Source organism: Eupeodes corollae, chromosome 3 (assembly GCF_945859685.1).
Source record: "Eupeodes corollae chromosome 3, idEupCoro1.1, whole genome shotgun sequence".
In the NCBI taxonomy this organism is placed as follows: domain Eukaryota; kingdom Metazoa; phylum Arthropoda; class Insecta; order Diptera; family Syrphidae; genus Eupeodes; species Eupeodes corollae.
Genome location: NC_079149.1, coordinates 127,433,715 through 127,456,738, shown reverse-complemented (window position 1 = coordinate 127,456,738; position 23,024 = coordinate 127,433,715).

Genomic DNA, 23,024 nt, shown 5'->3' with positions numbered 1-23,024 from the left:
TCAAAAATGTTTTGTGAAATTTCTTTGGAGAAAACTAAGAAACCTTTCGGAGTGTAGTAACAGCGTAGGAAAAATTCTTCTAAACATCTTAAATAGTAGTTTATCAGCTGTATTGATTATTAAGTTATCTTTCAATGCTTCTAAGCTGATTCATAAAGCAAACTGTCAAAGTTGCAGTTGAGAAAATTGTGAAAATTTTAGTGTTTGCATGAGAAAGACATCAAATTCTTTGATTTTTCGAAATAGTCAAGTTCTGCACAATTTTTGTTGATAACGTTCGATAACGTATGAAATTCATATTTTCCATATATTTCAATATGTCATAAGTATAAACGAACCTTAAGGTGGGTGTCCATTTGAGATTAAACTTGCTGCGAGTCACTTTCAAGCTGATCTAGAGAGCGATCTCGCAGGTGGACAAAGTCTGGAGAGTAGCTCTCGTAGGGTTAACTAATTACTCTCGATATTCGATCTTTTTGAAAGTCACTCGCAAGTGGACACATGCGTTTACTACTATTCGAGATAAGCTCGCGAAATACCAACACAGTTCGTATTTTGCGAGTAGCTGTCGAGAGTAAACAAGGCAAAGCAGTGGACATTGGAGGAATCCAATCTGAGAGTGTTGCTGAAGACCGTGAAATGTCAATTCGTCGCCGTTCGCAGCAATTGGGTTTGTGTTATTCGACCACATGGAAGATTTTACGCAAAGATCTTGGTGTAAAACCGTATAAAATACAGCTCGTGCAAGAACTGAAGCCGAACGATCTGCCATAACGTCAAATTTTCAGTGAATGGGCCCTAGAAAAGTTGGCAGAAAATCCGCTTTTTTATCGATGAATTTTGTTCAGCCAAAAATGGAAGAACTGAACTTGGTTGACATGTGGTTTCAACAAGATGGCGCTACATGAAACACAGCTCGCGATTCTATGGCCATTTTGAGGGAAAACTTCGGAGAACAATTCATCTCAAGGAATGGACCGGTAAGTTGGCCACCAAAATCATGCGATTTGACGCCTTTAGACTATTTTTTGTGGGGCTACGTCAAGTCTAAAGTCTACACAAATAAGCCAGCAACTATTCCAGCTTTGGAAGACAACATTTCCGAAGAAATTCGGGCTATTCCGGCCGAAATGCTCGAAAAAGTTACCCAAAATTGGACTTTCCGAATGGACCACCTAAGACGCAGTCGCGGTCAACATTTAAATGAAATTATCTTCAAAAAGTAAATGTCATGGACCAATCTAACGTTTTAAATAAAGAATCGATGAGATTTTGCAAATTTTATGCGTTTTTTTTTTTTAAAAAGTTCTCAAGCTCCTTAAAAATCACCATTTATTTCTTAAGCTGAAAATTGATCAGCGTTTCCATAACCTTGGAAAGAAGGGACGATAGTTAAAGGGGAAGGAGGATTCGCCTTTTTTAGGGACAAATGCAGTTTTTCATCCATTTGGAAAGAGACCAGTAGAATAGGACGAATGGAAGAGCTTACGCAGTGGTTTTGCCACCGTTGAAGAACACCTCTTGCTCTTCAGAACAATAGCGGGGATATTATCCAGGCCAGCGGATTTGTGAATGTCAAGATCTTTTAGTACACTAGCAACTGTATGAGTGCGAAAGAAGATTTGTCCCATAGAAACGTTCACTCTTTTTTCTATTCTTTTCTTCCATAAAATTTAAAATTCGTTGTTTCCTTACCCTCCTACTCCCCTTACCCCTCACAGTTTCGAGCCGATTGTTTAAATCTAAGTTTCTGGACCAGAACAAGGAATATTATGTATACAGTTTGTGTGAGAAACGGGAAGCTGTCATTGAATTAATGGTTTGGAAATTTGTTTAGCATTTTGACCCCTTTTTTTGTCACCTTACCATCTTTTGTATCCATATATGTTTCTGCTATATGTTAGCCCCTCATATCTATACAAATTGACGGACAGGCCCTAAAGTGTATTTGCCCCCTTATGGTTTATAACCCTGCCCTTAATCATCTCTCTTGGCTTTGGCTTGGATGTTATACTCATAGAAGAGTCTATCTAAGTCAATTTATCAACTGAAAAGCGATGGATTGAAAGGTTTCCAAGGGTTTTTGTTGTTGTTGTTGTTGTTGCAAATAAACAACACGAACATATGTTTCTCCTCAAAAAAAAATAACAGAAAATGTAAAAACCTCCCCCCGCAACGAAAAATAAACATAACCCAGGATTCCAGGGCCTACATATGGTAAATGGCAAAAGGACATACAAATAGAAGACGACTGCAGATTTATTTTGTGTTTTCCTTTCCTTGTCGCATCCTGATGATGTATAGTAGTTGAGTCCTTCGAATACCAATTTGCTGAGCAAATAGAATTTTTTCAGCTGCTGTGCTCGGCAGTGGCGGCGTATATTTTAGAGCAGAGGGTGGGCCAAGCGACATAATAAAAATTTAAATTTGCTCCATCAAATTTTCCACATAACCAAAAATGGGAGCGGGATGTTCTCCGTCGGTGGCGTTAGTTGTCGTCCTTCTATCGTCGATAAGGATGCGTCGCCGTTCGTTGGCGTGTGATGGAATGAGGATGAATATTGAGTTGCCTCGTCCTGTCAATAAAGAACGAACCGAAAAAGAAAAAACAACACCGAATGAACTTCATATACGTTTGACAAACGACAGTGGTGTGATGTAGAAATTGGTATAGGTTTGGGGTAAATCGAAGCATGCCTAGAAGGGCTCTCCCCCTTGCTCCCTTGGAGGATAATCACATTCCGGGGGGGATGTTTTTTTATTTCATCTCGATTCCATCTTGTGAATTACAAAAATTCTGATTGAATAGCAATTTTACCTACATATTTCTTTTTCATCTTACTCCAAATTATTTCGTTATATTAAAAATGTGTTCGGAATAATAATTTGCTTATAATTGCTTTTAAATTAGGTCGATGGAACATGGAATTAGATTAACCTCCTCGCTGATGCAAAAACTCAATCACCAACGCAAACCATCAGACAGATTGCTCTACTCCACCACCTGTGAAATTCACTTTAAACCTTTTCAGGACAGGGCCAAATGGGCGGCCGGTGGCCTCGGAGTTCGGGAAATGGGCACTGTCATCGGTTTTCATATTAAAAAGGATGAACGAAATATAAAATGTCAGTCATCCAAATGCTTCCATAGTCCAAAAGGTATGTAGGTTCAGAAACGGAAGACAAACTGATGGAGCTTTGCGCTGGATGTTGAATTGAAATCTGCCATCATTGCAGGAGGAGCTGCAGGAGAAGGAACTTATTCAATGTCCTTCATCATTTAAGGATGAGATGATGTTTTGTGTATATTTTTGCCTGCCTTTCTGACACAAATAATTCAGAGAATTTCCTTGAAAGACTGTGAAGTGAATTAATTTTTAATAGAATTTCAATGAACACAGGATGCTCCTACATTTTCCAATCATTAGTATGATTTTTACTCATTACCTTCTTACCCCAATATCTAGATCCTGTACCTTCACATATTTTATTCTCTATTTTTAGAGACTTATGGAAAATGTTAAAGTTGAAATTTTGATGAATTTTGTATAAAACAAAAACAAGTAAGGTAGAAGTTCTTACGAAATTGTCTAATTATTTATTAAAAGTAGGAACTTCTTGGTATTGTTTTTTAGCATCAGTGAACTGGACACAATTTGGGGTAAAGTGTGTCTTCCCTATTTCTGTATATTTTTAGAACTGATTGTTTCTTGGAAATTTAAATTGTAGGAGTGTTTCGCTGAACTCAAAAGCTTTGTTATTTCTAAGCCGATTTGAGTTTTTGGGAGGTAAGGAACATTTGCCAAGGAGGAAAATATTGAAAATATATGAAACATTGTGAGCCTTTTAATCGGCTTGTTTTGATATTTCACTGTAACTAGAACCTTAAAGCAGACATATTGATGGATTTTGGAATTTTTGAAAAACAAGGGAGAGAAGGAAAAAAATTTGTTTTTGACAAGAGTTATGTCAATTAAGGTTCCAATTAAATGAGTTGCTGTTTTTGTTTGTGAAATGATTTCTTGACGATTTTTCTTTTTAACGTAATTCTTTCCATGGAGTGAACTTCAATACAAATCACACTATCAACTGTTTCCTTTTGATAGTGTTTTGAAGTCATTAAAACTTGTTATGTTCAGCTCTTCACTTTTCACTTCACTTTTCTATACAAACTAAATCCTCGTGTTCCAAAAAAAAATACTTTGAGACAGATCTAAACATTCATCGAATTGTATGAATTCTAGGGACTTTTGGAAGTTGGTAAACAATTTGAATGGTAAAACCTTTTAAAACCCATCCCAAGTTGAGTTTGTATCGGACTCTTTCTTACACTTAAACTCTATGGAAATACCTTCCCTTCAAGCAACTTAATATTTATACTCGATTCCCAGTAATGATTATCAGTATACCTTCGGACACAACTTCGGTCGAACTTTTAATTACAGAGATTAGTTTTTTAGTCGTAATACACGAATGTGGAATTCTTTAAAACGCTCTAAGAACATTGAAAAAGGGACTTACCACTGATGTTTTAGTAAAAAATGACTTAAACATATTTTTACTCCCCAATTACAGCGACAAGGACACCACCACCGCTGTCTGAACAACGGATAAAGCCACCTACTGGCTCATATCCTCCTTCCTTGGCCACGACAGCCCAATTCCAGGAAACACCTTGAGGAAGGCAATTGCGGACGCGCAATCGAAAAAAGTTGGTCTATTAATTGGTTCAGACGCTAACGCCCATCACACGGTATGGGGTAGCTCTGATATAAATGAGGGAGGTGAGTACTTATTTGATTATTTAATAAGCACTAACCTACTCATAAGTAATATTGGTAATGAACCCACTTTTTTGTAACCAAGAATAGTATTATACTTGATATTACACTTACCTCTGACTCGATCCACAATATGATTTCAAACTGGCATGTCTCAAAAGAGAATTCCTTCTCTGACCATAAATACATTCAGTTTGAGCTCAAAGATGTAACAAATACATCTACGGGATTTCAAAATAACCGGAATACAAACTGGGAGCAATATAGGGAGGTACTAGCACAACTGCTTAATCACAACCTTCTTAAAAGCTCCTCCAGTAAAGATGAACTAGACCTTTCTGTAAATCATCTCACCGAAGCCTTAAATGAATCAATGAGATCTCTTCATGCCCTGTAACCATTTTAAAGGGTAAAAACAAACCTCATTGGTGGCGTAAAGAACTAGAACCATTCAGAAAGAGCTGTCGCAAACTCTTCAACAGATCTATGTACACTAGATCTCCTTCTGACTGGGACTTATATAAACAAGCTCTAAAGCAATATAAAAAAGAATTAAGGAAGAGTAAGAGGTCTTCTTGGAGAAACTTTTGTGATAAAATAGAAAATACTTCAGAAGCCTTAAGACTCAGGAAAATTATCTCAAAAAGTCCAACAATACCCAGTGCTTTAAAGACAGAAGCAGGCACGTGGACTATCGCAGATGAAGAATCTCTTAATCTGTTATTAGAAACCCACTTTCCAGGAAGCTCTAACATAATCAATGACATAACATCAGAGTCTCTAGCTTATACAAGCGATTTAATTGATCTAATAACGCGAGAAAAACTGATCATTCCACCATTGGAAATCATTTTGGCAAGCTGTGTAAGGTTGAGATATATTCCCAAGGCCTGGAGAATGGCGAAAGTAGTCTTCATTCCTAAAGCAGGGAAACCCTCACAAGTTAACCCTAAAGATCTACGACCAATCAGCCTATCATCCTTCCTTCTTAAAACCTTGAAAAGAAAGGATGAAAGTTACCAGGCGATCACAACAGCAATGGATAAGCTGAAATCAGAGAAATCACTCATAGATCTTATAAGTCTAATGCTCAAAAGTAGGACAATAATTTCTAACATGAGAAGTTTTACTACCACCAGATCGGTGAATCGAGGCACTCCCCAAGGTGGAGTCCTTTCGCTTCTTTTATGGAACATGGTAGTAAACGACTTACTTACAGCATTGGAAACAGAGGGTTTCAAGGTAATTGCCTATGCTGACGACGTTGCGATATCCGTATCTGGGAAGCACCAGCAAGTTCTCTCGGAACTCCTACAAAATGCCCTAAACAGGCTAACTAAATGAGCTTAGCAATGTGGATTGGACGTCAACCCACACAAAACCGAACTAATAATCTTTTTGAGAAGATATAAAATTTCTCAGATTAGCCCACCCAAGATTAGAGGAATACCATTAGGCTTTTCCGACCAAGCTAAATATTTGGGCCTCATTTTAGACAAAAAACTAAATTGGAAGGCAAATATTGATGAAGGAGTAAAAAAGGGTACTGTAGCGCTTTTTACTTGTAAAAAGGCCATTGGATCAAAATGGGGCTTCTCCCCAAAAATAACCCACTGGCTATACACTTCGGTAATCAGACCGATACTCATTTATGGAGCTGTCGTATGGTGGACCGCACTGGACAAGATGGTAAATCTAAATAAGCTCATCAAAGTCTAGCGGTCAGCAGGTATGTGCATCACAGGAGCACTTCGCTCAACACCAACCGCACCACCTGCCTAGCAACCAAGCAAATATGACCAAGTATTGACTTAAAACTTAAAAGGCTTAATATCACTAAGCAGACAAAGTATAAGCTCTACAATTGGAGTAATAACGGGGCACTGCCTCATAGGAAGACATGCTCTGAGGCTAGGGGTCTACACAAATGACTTCTGTAGAAGCTGCATGGATGGGGAGGAAGAGGAAACAGTCCAACACCTTCTACGTACATGTCCAGCACTCTCCATTAGAAGGAATAACTTCCTCGGTAATCCTTTCTTCGATAACACCAGTGAACTGCCAACGATTGACACAAAACGTCTCCCTAACTTTATTAAAAGTACAGAATGGATTGTTTAAATTCATTACTCTTCCATGAGTAACCTCATTAGTGGTATCACAATGGACCCTTGAGGTCTACGTGCGTCCATGACATCTGGACATCCACTTCAACCTAACCTAACCTAACCTACCACTGATGTTTATTCTTCTTCTTAATCTAGATCATTTGAAGGGCCAATCAAACTTGATACGACGTTACTGGTGATCGACTGGTATTAGATATTATGTTAACCGTACCGTACCGTTTACTGCCAACATACAAAACTGTAACCATTGGGAAACTGATTTTGCTAAACTTGAGGAATTTGTGGCATAACAGAGCTCATCGAATCTGATGGTGGAGATTTGAATGCAAGAATTGGTAATGAAGCTGGAAAAGAAAACCGAATCCAAAGATACAGTCTGCAATGCTAAGGGAGCAAAATTATTGGATGTTTGTAACTCTCATGGTCTTCGAATTATAAATGGAACCAGCTGGACGGATAAGGAAGGCGAATTTAATCTTGACGGCAATAAGAGTAGTTCGAGAATTGATTACAGCCTTATTAGTGGTAATTGGAACCACCGAATAACTTAGTTCAAAGTTAAAATTGTGACCTTTTTGGATCACTTTCCATTGATTGTGACTTGTGGACTTTCGATTGCAACTGAGAACTCAAACCAAAACTTAGCGTAGCCAAAAAAATAGAGTAAATAAATCTTAACACATCTCACTTTTTTTATCAGCAATATAACCTGAGTCAGTTATAGAAGAGGTAATTAAAGCATCATATCCGAGAACGTTGTGCAGTATTAGGAAAGCACAAAATAGCTTTATTGCGCCCTGGTTTGATCTAGAGTGTAAAAAGGGCAGAAAATTATCATTTGGATGGTTAAGAGCTTATCGTCGCTCAAGTGAACACTTACTACAAGACCTTGTGTTTCCAAACAAAAAAAAAATTTGAGGCAGAAGCTAGAAGGACTTTTAGAAGTTGGTGAACAATTTGAATGGTAAAACCTTTAAAATCCTTCCCAAGTTAAGCCCCTTTGCTTTTGACAGACCAAGAGGTGAATTAGAATTTAATGTTGATCCTAGGAGGAATTGCTACTTTAAATTGCCGATTTTCAAGGAAATAATAGAGGTAAGAAATTGGCGCTCTAGGCAGCTAATTGACCCGTCCCAAAGGTGAAATAAAATATTTACTAAATTCGCCTCTCAATTAGTCCATTCTTGTGCGTGCTGTGTGGCATGTGGCACCGTCTGGTTGAAACCACATGTCATGCAAGTCAAGCTGTTGCATTTTGGGCAAACAAAATTTGGATATCATATCACGGTAGTGCTCACCATTCACAGTTACGTTACGCAATTTGCATCATCTTTGAAGCAGTGAAGCACCAGCCCATAAACCGCTCCAAACTGTGACTTTTTCTGGATGCATTGGTAGCTCTTGCAATGCTTCTGGCTGATATTCACTTCAAAATCGACAATTCTGCTTATTAACGTACCCATTGTACCAAAAATAAGCTTCGTGGCTGAACACAATTTTTCGGTAAAAAGCGGGCTATGAACGCATTTTGATAATAAAATTCAATAATTTGCAAGCGTTGTTTGTTTGTAAGACGATTCATGGTTAAATTATAAACCAAACTGAAGATGTTGGACAGTAAAACAAAACACGAAACGTGTGTCAGCTGTTTAAACCAGTGTTGCCAAAATGATAATAGCTAAAAAATCAAATCAAAAAAAGCTGATTAAACTTTCCTTATCAACTTATGGCTCGATTTCAACGAAATAATAGAAGTCAAAAATTGGCGCCCGACATGGGGCCAGTAAGTGTTCGAGTTGGTTTTTTAAATTATTTTACTTCTAAGCTAAACTAAACAAATTTAAATATTTCATGTCTCTTACTCAATATCTAAGAAGTATTGTAAAAGAATTTGAAAATTGGCGCCCAACGTGAAGCTGTTTTGAAGTTTTTGTGTCAGATTTTTGTATAATTTTTCCACTTATCTCATAAACCGGGCAAAGGTTGTGCGTTTTTTGTTTATTTTAAAATAGTAAAATTTTGTGACTTTCGTTTTCAAGAAAATGGTAAGAGATACAAAGTGGCGCCCAATGTGGGGCTACCAACAAGCGTGTTGTGTTATTTAGTTTGTTTTTTTGAAGTGAAAAGCAGAAATCTAACTGTTTTAGCTTACGTCCATTATTCTTTTTTGATCTTAACATGTAAACCCTTCTTAAAGAGCAAACAATTTGGCCCCATGCAGTCCCAATGAGCCAAGGAAAGAATTGTGTCTCATCAAGTTTTCTCTTTGTTGGTTCTAGAAGATTAAATTTGAACAAATAAAAGGTACACGTCAAGAGGCATTCAAGATTTAAAGGCTCATACCTGCATATTTGGAAACTCATTTTTATCTTACTTTTAAGCTCTTACAAGAAACTTATAAATCTTAAGAAACTGAGTAATTTCTCCTCATCCTACCAAATTTTACCATCAGAGGTCTCTCATACTCTTTAATTCCATTAAGTTTTGGTGCCAAATAATTAATTAGCAGTTAAGTGACATTTCTTGTCACAAAAGTCAGTCGACGTACAAAAGTTCACACAAAATCTAACAGTCCCGCATCACGACCATTTCTTCTTTACTTCCTCTTATCCCATTCCCATTCCCTTTCCTCCCCTATCCTTGTTCTTCACACTACTTTGGGGAGCTGTTTGTTCGGAATTCGGATTTCTCTTTGACATCGAAATGTGCAACATCGTCGTTTTTCGTTTCTCAACTCGCAGGTGTTTTTTGGCGACACGACACGACGACGAGGGTTGAAGGTTAAAATTTGTGTGTTCTGTTCAGCTTCTGATGTCGAGTTCTCTGACACTGGCTCGTTATATATATGTACGTACGTCAGTATTCCCCTTGGGGTCGGGGTGTTGTTTAAGTGGAAAAGCTAATATTGAATTTACCTTGTTGGGCCATCGGGGATTTCAAGTGACAGCTAAAGAGAGGCAGAGATAAAAAGGGTGTGAGAATATTATGTAGGTTCATATTTTGGAAAGGGGTTGTTTTTGTAATTTGCCCAAGGCAAACCGGAAATGCATTCAAAGGAATATACGTACAATGTATTACCTTTGAAAAACATGGCACTCAAGTGCACATTTAAAACTGGAAAATGAACATTGTTTTACCATCGAAATGCGACAACTGAAGTGAAAATGTCCTTTTTTTCTCTTAGATCCCCTTACAAAGTGCTTATGGAACACTGCAACACAATATTTACTTAGCTGTTGAAGTTTTACAAAGAAATCATCTCAAAGACCACGGACCTTCAACCTCTTCCTTCAGCAGCCATATTACATCTTTGAAGCCCCCTCAATTCCAACACTTTAATGAAAACAATAAAATGTAAAAATAAAAAAGGCATTTAAATTTTGTTTCCTTAGGCTATCTTCAAGTAGCAATCTTCTCCCTTCAATGCCGACAGACACCAAAAGACATTTAAATTAATTATGATATTATTACCGCAACCTAATTAAGTCCGCCTGGATTTTAATTTATTCAATTTCCAACTGAATTGCACCCACTTATCCTTTTTTTCTTTCCTTTCTGCGTTTTTTTTGTCTCTATACTGTCTTCATCATGCTTAATTCCCACATCGTCCTCGTCGTCATCATCATCATCGTCGTCATCATGGAGTTTGGTCCTTCACACTGTGCACTCTTTAAGGATATACTTTTTTTCTTGTCTCTTTAACTGACCCTCGTTAAATATTTAATCCCAGTAAATAAAAGTGAAATGAAAATATTTTATAAGGAGCACACAAACCCTCCCCATCTCCATCACCAAATGCATAGGTCGTTGTTCGTCGCTCCCCGACGTCGTTTGTCGGACGTCGAGGGAGGCCAAAGTCTATATGCGCAATGGGGCTATTTATGCGCTCCTTTTTGTAAATAATTAAATCCTTAAGGGAACCAAACGAGGCCCCCAACTGACCTGCTCCAAATAGATAAACAATGCGGGGGAGCACATTTATTGCAAATAGAATAGAAACAAAAAATAAAAACAAACCTATTATATAACCATCGTCCATCGTCGTCCTCGTAGTCCTCGTTCGTCAGGAAGCAAATCGAATTGCGGAAGCCACCATCACGGCAATGACCAGGCCAGGCAAGTCACCCTAAACAAAACACATAAACAAAAAAATAATAAAAAACAAAACAACCCCCCCTTTCCCCTTCCAACAATTACGGAAAAAGCACACAAAAAATAAAAGAAAAACAAATGAAAAAGTTTTGTTCGGTTTTATTAACAATTATAGCAACAATCATAATGACGCGCGAGAGGTTCGAGAAAGGCGCATATCCAAATCCATCTATTCATCCATATTTATCCGCCTTCAAAGAGTCGCCCTCTGACGCCAATGACGAAGCCGCCATAGCTATCGCCATCACTACCGCCTCGACTTTGCCTTTGACCATTCGAAATGGTTATAATTAAAAACGCGAAGCTTTTCGGGAAAGTGTGGGGGAGTGTTTGTATGCTAACAGCTAGAGCTAGAACTACGTTTTATGGCTTCGCATATCTTCTATACACAATCGCGTAGCTTTGATGGTTTCGAGGCTTGGTGTTCTTGGGCTATAATTATTAGTGTGACCGTATTTTAACTCGCTAAGCATAATTTCAAACTTAGCCTTACTCTCGAGGCTGCTAGAATATACGTCTATAATAAATTCATTTAGAGTCTTTTTAGATATTTTTTACGGTTCTACAAAATTCAAAATTCTTGTGTTCAAAACAACACTAGTCCATATAGGGTGAAGTGGGGTAAACAGTTAAAAGAGATTAAAAAAAAATACAAAAATCTTTAAACTAGATTAAAAGTATTGGCTTTCAGTTTTAATTGGGAAATGTATTTTAAAAGAAAATATTGCTTTTAAGGTTTAAAACTGATGATACATTACTTTAAATTTTTTTTTTTAAATAAATAATTGTATTGTACATTTGTGCAAGCAAATTAAAGAAAGAAGTAAATATCAATTTTTAATATCTTATAGCTGTTTTTTTTAGACGTGTGGTTTTCAATTTGAAAATCACTTTCGGAGTTGATCTTTTTGACAGCTGTCACTTTATGTATGTTCAATTTGGTCATTTGGCTATTCAAAAATTGAAACCGATGTTGCGTTGTAAATGAACGCAACAAGTTCTTTTTATATTTAATTTTAATCTTAAGATAGACCATGTTGCATCCACTTGTCACTTATGTTTTGTTTAATTTATTCGGGTTGACAAATGTCACAATCCGTCAACACGAGAATGAGAGAGAGCGGGACGGCCATAGTCCTTCTGATCATGGTTCTCGCTGTCATTTTCGTGATTAAAAAGAACCAAGTTTCGTTTCAGGTTACCAAAGAGGAATGGTTGCCATGTAAGTGAAACCAAACCAGATGGACGGTCTGCGGAAGGTGAACCTTAAGCCGAAACAAACGCGTCAAGTTACTCCAAATGGAGAATGGCCTAAGGTACAACGTAAAGTTTGATAATAATTGTAAATTCATATTGTACATAATTTTACTTCTTTTATTTACATTGTTAACTTTTTTTTTACGTTGATTGTATTAATTTTGAAATAATTGTAATACTTGAAACAAATTGTATGGAAGTATGGGCTGTTAAGTTTCGGATCCCAACTATTTTTTCTTCCCTTTCGAACGATTATAAAGTTATAGTTAAAGTTAAAGTCAATTTAAGTAAAGTTAAAGGTTTTTCTCAGTTTAATATTCCTTAGCCTTTGATCGATGTCGGAGTAGAAATTGGGGGTGGCTGAATGTAGCTACTGGACTCGACGTAACCTGGAAGTGACTACAGTGGGCGACGAACTCCGGGATGATGTGATTTAGATGTAAGAATAAAGCAGTAAGCAGGATTGCGAGAATCTCATCACAAGTTGATATCAACAAGCCGATCTCCGATTGGCTGTTGATGAAGTGATTGAGATTCGCCACTCCAGATTGGCTGAAAGCTAAAATGGCGGGAATTAGGAAAGAAGAGATATTACAGATCTTAGTATCTGGACATGATTTCTTTTCGAGCTTTGAGAGTGTGAACATAAAGAAAATGTTTGATTTGCTGCTTGTTGCAATTTTTGCCTCGTCCGTCGCCTCAAACTCGTTGGCAAAACTCTTTTAACTGACTGCTGTTTTATCAGCTATCAAGTAATTTGTTTTTAGTTTGGCTTGGCACTTCAAGATAAATAGATTTTGGAAATCATGGTTCTGTTTGAAATATAATAAGGACATTTTTTTAACGAAGAAGCTTAATAAACAAAACTGCTGTATTTGGAGTTTGGACTGTTTAGAGTACTTTATAGGTTAGTGGAATAATAAGTCCGTACAACTTCAACTTTATTGATTTGTTCGTTCATTAGTTAAACAGCCATGATGATTAGAAGCTTTGGTTTTACCAAGACAATGTTGGCACCGCCGCGTTACCCGGTGCAACATGTCACACAGATCGTGTAACAATAAATTTTTTGAGTTAAAAGTGTCTTAGCCGAATTGGCTATCAGGTGCGTGCGATTAAACATAACTTGTATATTTTATTTTTTCAAAAGCTTAACAAGATGAGATTTTTAGACTAGAACCCCAACTTAATACCCTCTCCAAGTAAGTTTAAGGAATTTAGAATTAATATTCAATATCTTCAACCCACAATATGAAAAATAACATCGAGTTTGACAAATCTAAGTGAAGAAACGAGGGTTTTTAAGATTTCAAAAAAGTACCCTACAAATTCGGATTACTTTGAACTCTTCAAGTTTGTGAAAAGATATAATATTTCAGCTAATATTTCCTTTGTAATGTCAAAAGAGGCCTTAGACAAGGTGATACTCTTTTATGTAATTTCTTGAAAGAATACTGCAGAGCTCCAACGTTAGCATTGAAATCAGAATTGTTTTAAAAGTCTGTCCAATACAGGTTTGGTGGTTAATGAGAGCAAAACAAAGAACATGCTGTCGTTCCTATCCTTTACTTTGAGGTAGTTAAGGACTTGGTCTACAAAGGCTCCGCTTTTAATGCAGAAACAACACGAGCGCTGAGATCAAAACGAAGTATAACTTGAATAGTAAAACACTCTCTGTTCTGCTATACGATGCAGAAGCATGGACTATAACAAAAGTGGATGAAAGCACCTTGGGTTGTTTTTAAAGGAAAGTTTTTCGCATGATCTAAGGGATCCCACCCAACTTGGAGTTCGCAACTGGACACAGATAGTTGCAAACCAAACTAGATGGAGACGTTTGTTAGGTGAGGCCCTAGCTGAACAGGACTGTAGTGCCATCTTAAGCTAGTAAAAAATTCTTAAAAAGGCCCTGGTTAGACGTAGATGTTTAGTTTATTAATTTTTGTAAGCTTAAAATCAGTCAGCATATCCCAAATGCTCTTGACATTGACCTTACTGGCATCTTTCCCTGTCATTGAATGTTAAACAATTCAAAACCAATGTCAGTTCATGTCACATGAATTGGAACAAGCTTTTTTCGTTTTTTTATTTAAAAATATATTTCAAACTATTGGGGTTTTCTGGAAAAACCCGATTGTGAAATGAATGAAGTATGTATAAAATTAATATTGCAAACAAAATATTTGCCTTAAGTTGTTAAATTCCAAAGAAGGTCACAGAAAATACCTGTTTTTATATGTCACATGAATAGGGACAAGATCTAAATTTACCTTTTACCGTGTTTTTAATCTGATAAAAGGATACTCTGTTTTTTTTTAAGGAAATATATCAACTTCGAGCTTACCAGAATTTTGTTAAAATCATCCGTTTTATAGCCAGCAAAATAAGAAGAAGTTCAAATGTTTCATACAACCACTTTAAGGACCCAGAGAGGTATGTAAAAAACTACAAAGGCAGAGTCAAAAAAGCCACACCATTTAAGGAAACGATAGTGAGAGCTGCTTCAAATTCAAGGCTTTTCATTAGTAAAATCAAGGAGCTATGGTAGATTGACTTTTGCTCGGTTGATACAGAAGGCACAAAAAAATGTAGAAAAAACTATCATTCAATGATACAGATAAGAGCCAATCCCTTAATTTTGCAACAAATCGCACCGTCGTCTTTTCCGATGAAAACAAAATTTAATTTGGACGGCTCCGATAGATATAGCTAATATTTAAATGATTTAAGACAGGAAGAAATCTTTCTTGAAAACGACACAGCAAAGAAGGTGGGACCGTGGAGTTTGTTTTTGAAAGCTCGAAAATGACAGCAACCACTTTAAAATTCAGAAACAGCGGAAACGCTCGTTCCAGAATTATTTGGTGGACAATGATGTATTTTCCAATAAGATAATGTATCAGACATATGCAGGGCAAAATGTAAACCCATTACCATAGGCCCCATATTCTCTTGACCTGAATATGATGGAAAACGGTGGTATTGGCTTTCAAGAAAATTCGACAAAGCAGGACGGCCCAATCCCATAAAACCGAAGTGAGGTTATTTTAGCCATTAAACGGTCCTGGACCTAAATTTCACTCAATTATCTGACAGCACTCTATGAATATATGAAATATAATTCAGAAATTCTTACTTAATTCGTTCTATTTTTGTGGTTTTCCAAAACACCTAAGGGTTTGAAAAATATCGGAAAATAAAAAACGAAAAAATCTTTTGCCTATTCATGTGACCCGAAAGTACATTGACAGCTCCTTTCTAACCTCTCCTTTTTTTCTAATGCTCACACTGTGCCTCCGGCATGCATTAAGAAGGTATTTTAAACATGTTGAGTGTGTGAAAGAAATATGGACTGATGAAGTCACCAGCTTGGAGTCAATTTTAATGAATATAATTGTGATCCATTAACTGCCTGAGAATTGTCTGTCTTTTATATACGTCAATTTCGCTAATTGTTGAAGACATTTGAGCAGAAATGAATGACCTGTTTCATGAACTCTGCCTACAGTTTCATTTTTTTCAAATATTTCCCAAACATTTCTGACACTAAAAAATTTATAATTAATAACCAAATCTTCATAAATAGAAATGTCAAAACAGTTTAACATTCTCAACTGTAAAACCACAAACAAAAAACCTTCAAAACTCCTCATGCTGCGAGAAAAACACTATTTGTAGATCGCTGAAATTAGAACAGTATTGTATTAAGTCATTACAAACTTCAAGGCACTGTTTCTACATTGACCACAAAAAAAAAAAACACACATCTGGTCACCCTAATCAGAGCTCTACATGTCCTGTCCATATTCACTAACCAAAGACAACCAACTTCTATAACTTTGTGTGTTTGTCAAAAAGTCGGAAACATGGCAAATTACATTCTTTTCTCTAAAAATTGCGGCTTTCCATTGAATCTTTTTTATGTTAACCCTTTTTTTCTATGAATAGGCTTTTTATGTTTTATTTTATTTTTAGTCTTTATTGTAATAAAAAAAGAAAAAGAAAAATCTAAAAACAAAAATTATACAAACGGTCACGCGGTAAAACCAAAACAAAAGAAGTGCAAATGGGACATGGTCACGTGAATATGGCGGGCAATTATCACAGCCCCTACCTTTAAAAATAATATTTGTTCAAAAAAATAGAGTAAGGATTGCCATCACATCATATTATTATTAGGACTTATATATGTATTTTTGTTCTTGTTTATATAAAAATAGTCGCATGTCGTGTAATATTAAATTAGGCGCCAATAGCTCTAGAGAAGGTATAAACTTAACATAATAGAGACAGTTAATTAAGGCCTATTGTTTAGGTATATGGTTTCTAGATTTCATATCTCTTTGTATTTACACAAAACAACAACAGAAACAAACTTCCTTTTTTTTAATGCGGGAAGGTCCTTTTTTTCTGTTGTTGATTGGAATTAATGAAAGATTTATACATTTTGATGGTTTTGTGTTTTCATCGGTGGCGGTGCGATGGTGGATCTTTGGGGTGGGCAGGAATGCCACTGAGGTTTTTCTTTCTTTTTTTTTTATTGAACTCTAATTAAGATAACATAATTTGAATAGAATGACTATTAGCTATTTGGCAATTATCCTTAAAGAAGACGTTAGTTAATTTGTTTTGCTTTTTTTTTTAAATGGATTTTAACCTAAATCTTTAAGGAATTCAGTGTGTCCCTTTATTGCGGAGACTTTTTTTAATGGTTAAAGGTAGATTGGATTTGATAAATTATGTGCTGTAAAGGTGTGGCTTTCAGTATAATTAATCGAGATTTATTAAATTAAGTCTTCAAGATACGACTAAATGTTAAGTATCATTAATTTATTTGCCTCTGTTCAAATCACTGCGAATAATCCCACTTCTGATTTTTGTAGAACTCTCCCGTATATCGACACATATCGACAACAGTAACGAAATGATGTTTTTTTTCTATCGATATCAATCATATTCGTTTGACATTTATACGTCTTTATTAAATTAACGAAAATCCCATTAAACTAGTAGTCAACTCCAAAAACCACCCAAATGCGAAAAATCGTGTGAAGGGCAAACAACCCTGAGAAAAGCAACACCTAAGCACTTTAATGCTTGTTATCCTTTCAAATCAACTAACAAACTACCATTTATATTCATTAGAGGAATAAGGTCCTTTTGCAAAAGGACTTCATTATGTTCTACACTATACGAGTACAATGCAACACTCTATATGAACACAACAAACGTAATAATGATGATTGACGCTGCAGGACTTTGTCCCACCTTTCCTAAAGTCCACTCGAAGAACTCTAAAGGACGACGAGCGAGTATATCTACAATATTAGATCCATCATTCTTCCGATTCGGACATTGAAGGAAGTCGGTGAGGACATGTCAACCTCCTGAGCTACATCCATGGTCCCAGACGAAACATTTTAATGGTTTGATGTTGGGAAGCCTTGGGTGCGGGTGTTGGGAGTGACGGTTTTTGCTGGACTGATGGACTTGGACTTGGACCTGGACTGCTGATGGTATTATCCCGTCAAATGGTTAACGATGCGTTAATTTCCATAATGGAATTCCGTAAGCAAATTGAAATAAGCAATCTAGATGATGTTGTTGTTGTTGTTGTTGTTGTATTTGTTGTTTGCTCCTTGTGGTGCGTGGTCTCTGGTCGTCCATCAGAGAGTTTGTATTATTATTTAGGTGCATAAGTTGATTTCTCTGGCATCAGATACATATGTATCTATAATTTTATATATATTCGAAATGTATCTTATGCAAATTCTGGATGCCGAAAGGATAATGAACTCTTCTCTCTCTCTCTCTCTTTCTCTGCATTGCGAAATATTATTCGACAGCTGTAGTAAGCAGCATTGCTGATGGTGGCTCAATTATTGGGGTTAATATTATTTCTCGATTAATTTATCATTGAATTTATGGAAACGAGACTTGGGCTATATCCAAATGCCCTGCCAACATCGACATTCCAATCGATGATGTTTCTGATAATGATGATGATGGTTGAAGTGCGAGTTAATGGAATTTAATGAGGAATTTAAGGTGGATTTGGTGTCAAGTAGGGAAGCTGTTGTTTTCGGAGTTCCCTAAATTACTCCATTGCCATTTGATTGGCATAATACTGATATTTTGGTGAACGTGAGATGTCCTTGTTCTCCGCTATAGATTTGTGTGACAATCATCAAAATGCTGTGATTATTGTTGTAATCAAATGTGTGTTACAGATTATGGCTTAATAAACCTTAGGAACAGAAGGTTATGTCTTTTGCCTTGATAGAAGCTGAGATTTCATTTAATTATATATTGAACTAATAGTTGAGTAGCATAATACTATTAATAGTGATTTAATTGTAGAATTAAATTTTATTAAGTTACCGATAATTAAGCGAATGTGATTCGTATTAAGTATTTGTTTTCGATTAAGGAAAATGTGTATTTTCATTCATGAAGTCTTTTTACTTATTTGGTAAACTAAGTTCTAATGGCAGTGTTGAATTTTTGATGAAGTAAATTTAGCTCAATTTTTTACTCCTCATTTAAAAATTCGGTCTAGAATTTAAGGAGCTTATTTATTTATAAGCATCTAGATTGTTAATCTAGAAAGGAATAGGAAAAGCTGAATAAATTATAGTCAGCAAAGCAGAAAAGTTGATTAGAAGTTCTAGGCATTAGATCATAAATAAAAAAAAGCTGCGATGCGACCCAAACTGATAACTTCCGACGACTTTAATAGTGATTTTCTAACCCGAAACGATCTACTGGATAGCTCACGCACCTTCATTTACACCTTGTTGACTATATCCCAATTACTCATTTTTCTAACACAAGTTCTACTCTTTTAGACCTATTCTGGGTGAGTGATTTAAAAAAGGTTGTACATTACGATCAATTATCTGCCCCAGCCTTTTTTAGACATGATTTAATTTACTTAACTTATGACTTTGAGTTACAGTTCGTTACTCAAAGTTTCCAATCCAGGGATTTTCGAAATATTGATATTGAAGCGTTAGAGGTAAATGCTAGAATCATAAATTGGGATACCATCTATAACCTGCCCTCGTCAGATCTTCAAGCCGATTTTCTCAACAAAAATGTTAAGAGATTGTATGATAACTTTGTTCAGGTACGATCAAAAGTCGTAGAAATGGCAATTCAACCTTGGTTAACGTTGTATATCCGTTCCCTTATGATAAAGCGCGATCTTGCATATAAGGTTTTGGTACAATATCGAGTTTTAGAACTAAGGCGCACTTACTGCTCGCTACGTAGCAAGTTGGTGACCAAAATAAGAAATGCCAAAAATCGTAGTTTTTCAAATTACCTAACCATTTGCAAGGAGGTTGAAAATTATGGGCAAGTCTGCGAAACTTTGGTTTATGCAAGAGTAAATTGTGCCTCAGCTCTAAAATAGATACAAATATGCAGAACGAAATATTTGTTAGTTGATGGGCCTACGTCAATAGAAGCAAATATCATCTCTGGTTTCGGTTTTTCTACCGTCAATTCTGCCGATGTTGTTGAATCAATTCTCTCAATTAAATCAAAAGCCCTTGGCATTGACGATATACATCCATCATTTCTCAAAATTTTAACGTCTATTCTTCTACCAAACTTTACCCATATTTTTAAAAAATTCAAAGGGGTAGAGTTCAGGCCAATTGCTATTTTTTCCTTTTTGTCTAAAGCCTTTGAAAAACTCATTTAAAAACAATTCAATAATTTTCTTAATGCCAACAATCTAAATACTCCTATCCAATCTGGTTTTCAGAAGAAACATAGTTGCATCACTTCCCTAATCAATGTTATTGACGATTTGAGGATGTTAATGGATAAAGATCATGTGTCATTTTTAGTCCTCTTAGATTTTTCAAAAGCTTTCGATTCAGTTGACCACACATTATTATGCAGTAAACTTATTAATGAAACCTAAATTTTTCATACCTTACAAGATCACAAGCTGTGGAAATAAATGGGTCGCTATCAAATTTTCTAGCGAATTTAAATAGTCTTCCGCAAGGCTACATTCTTGGTCCATTGGTGTTTTCAATGTACACTAATTCAATTCCATACTCAATGAAATTTCGTTCCTTATCTTTGTACGCCAGTGACTTCCTATCGTAAGTTAAAAATGAGAAAGAGTGTCGGAGATAGTACAGAGCCCTGTGGCACACCAAAATTTATCTCGTAGTTTGCTGCTTTCCATCCACTCGGAATGAGACCTGATCAGTAGGATAGATAAAAAAGCTTATGCAGTGGGTTTGCTGGGTCTTAAGAACACTTTTTCAGAATAATAGTGGGGATGCCATCCGGCCAGCGGTTTTGTGTCTGTTCCGATTTTTAAGGACTCCGTTTACTTCAGTGGTACGCACAAAAATTGGTCCCATAAAATCATTTACGCTATCAAGTACGGTGGAACCATAATACTTTCTGGCAGCGTTGAATTCTTGGTGACCTGCCTAGTAAAAAGATTAACCTCCGGAATAGAGCTAACAAATTCAGTGTCTTTGACAACGAGCGTAGGAACCGAGGTAGAATTCCTGATGTTTTTGTACGAATATCAATAAATTTGTACTGCCTTTATTAAAATGCAGTGCTAAGGTTTTGTTTTCTGATACCAAATACATTTCTTCTAGTTTCTCTCAGGACTGGACACCTTCCGACAAAGTGAAAAACATCCTCTCGTTCAACCATGTTGCAAATATCACATAGCAGTGGAAGATCTTCGCGATTTGGAACTTAATTTATGCGAAGCAGTTCAACTCTTCGCCGAAACATGTTGGAGATCTGCTCTACAGTATTTATGTCCTGGAATTAATTTCTTTCATTAAGATTATAATTCAGCCTGCTATAGATCATCCGTTGAAGTGAGCTGGATAACTGTTCTGTGAACACATTTCTAAGATGTTCATCCAGTCGCCTAATTACCTGGTTCAGTGCCAATTTCCATGTACTCTGTTCACTGAGATTTAAATTTACGCCTGTATCTTCTGCTAGCCCAATCCACTCTTTAACCCATCCTGTTGTGCTTTGTATCGCTTGTAAAGCTGCTTTTTTGGTAAGCGATTGTTGGGCATACTCAGTACTTTCAGAATGTAATGGACGTGAAACTTCAACGTTTTTATGAAGAGTGAGGATAAGCCTATTTCCAACATTATCATGTAGTTTGGGGTTTTTCCACAGTCTCAAATTTCTTTGTTCCCCACACTTGGGCTGCGTAAAACAGGATTGATTGAGATACTGCTTCGAAAACTTTGCTATGCGCAAGGTTTTGCTGTTGAAACATTCTTTCCACGCCACGTTAATCGGGATTTTAGCCTTAAGTTTTTCGTTGAGGTGTTTTTACATACTTTAATTTTGGGTAAAATATACTCCTAAGTATTTGCATTCTTTTACTTTTTCTATGTTCTATGTTGTTAAAGTACCATTGTTCACTTGAGCCTAACCTTCCTCCACCTTTTTTCCTAACCATCACTTTCGACTTGTTCAGGTTCACTACCAAGCTTCATGGTCTACAGTATTCCGAAAGTCGATTTATCATAAGCTGTAAGGATTGCTGTGAGTTTGCCAGCAAGACTATACTATCTGGAAGAGTAATGCTTTAATGACCTCTCCAGCATATCTAACACCTCCTGGTAATGCGTTTGTGATGCCATTTATAAATAGTGCGAACAAGCTAGGACTGAGAGCACAGCCCTGTCTTACTCCCGACTGCGTCTGAAACCATTCAGATACCTGCTTTCCATTCCATACCGCTGCTTTATAGCTTTTTATTTTTCCCAAAAAACACTCCTAAGAACGAATAAATGATCGATGGTAGAGTAACCCGACCATCTTAGGTGCTTACAATCAGCAAAAATCTCAGTACTTCGGGTGATGTCTGTAGAAGCCGAAAAGAATTGTGTTCATAGCCCGTAACAACGATGTTAGTATGATGGTAAGAAGACAAAATTCTAAGGGTGTAATTTCACAAAGAAGACACAATCAACTATCTCATTTGTGCACTGACAGCTGTCAAAAGTCATCTTTAATTCATATGTTTACTAACTGACAAGATCTGTTGAAACTTTGGCGTAGCTATTATCGGTTCATCTTGCTTTCGTCTTCAACTCGTTTAACTTAGTTTTATCTCAGCTTTGCAAATATTCCGTAGATAGTTTGATTTTAGTTAAACGTCTGGTTAAAGTATCTTTTCGTAAATTGTATAAAGGCTTTTAAGTACTAACTTGAGTCTTAGGCTTAAAACCGGTATAGAAATTTGAAGACCAATGTAGTACTACTAAGTTTCTTGTTTACCAATTTTCCTTCAAAAAAAAGTTTATGATTTTTGGCATGGAGAAAAAGATTTTAAAAAATTAACAATTAATTTGTACGACTGAACTCTTTCATATATCAATCTTAAGAAAATTTTTAAAAAATTATTCACACCAAGCCAAACTAATTTTTTTTAAAAAACAACCTATTAAACTACTATCCACCAAGCCTATTAAACTTTAAGCTGTTCAAAATTTATTCAGAAGACTTAATTTATCGTTAAGTTTCTTATTTTGAAACTTTCCGTAATCACTTGATTTCACTCGTTTGAATAAGTCGCACTTTTCATCCTTACTTCAAAACCAACTAAAATTTTTGGTTTTTAATATCGTTGACTTCTTTTATGATTTCAATTCAAACTTTTCTTGTCAAAAAAATTAAAACTTGA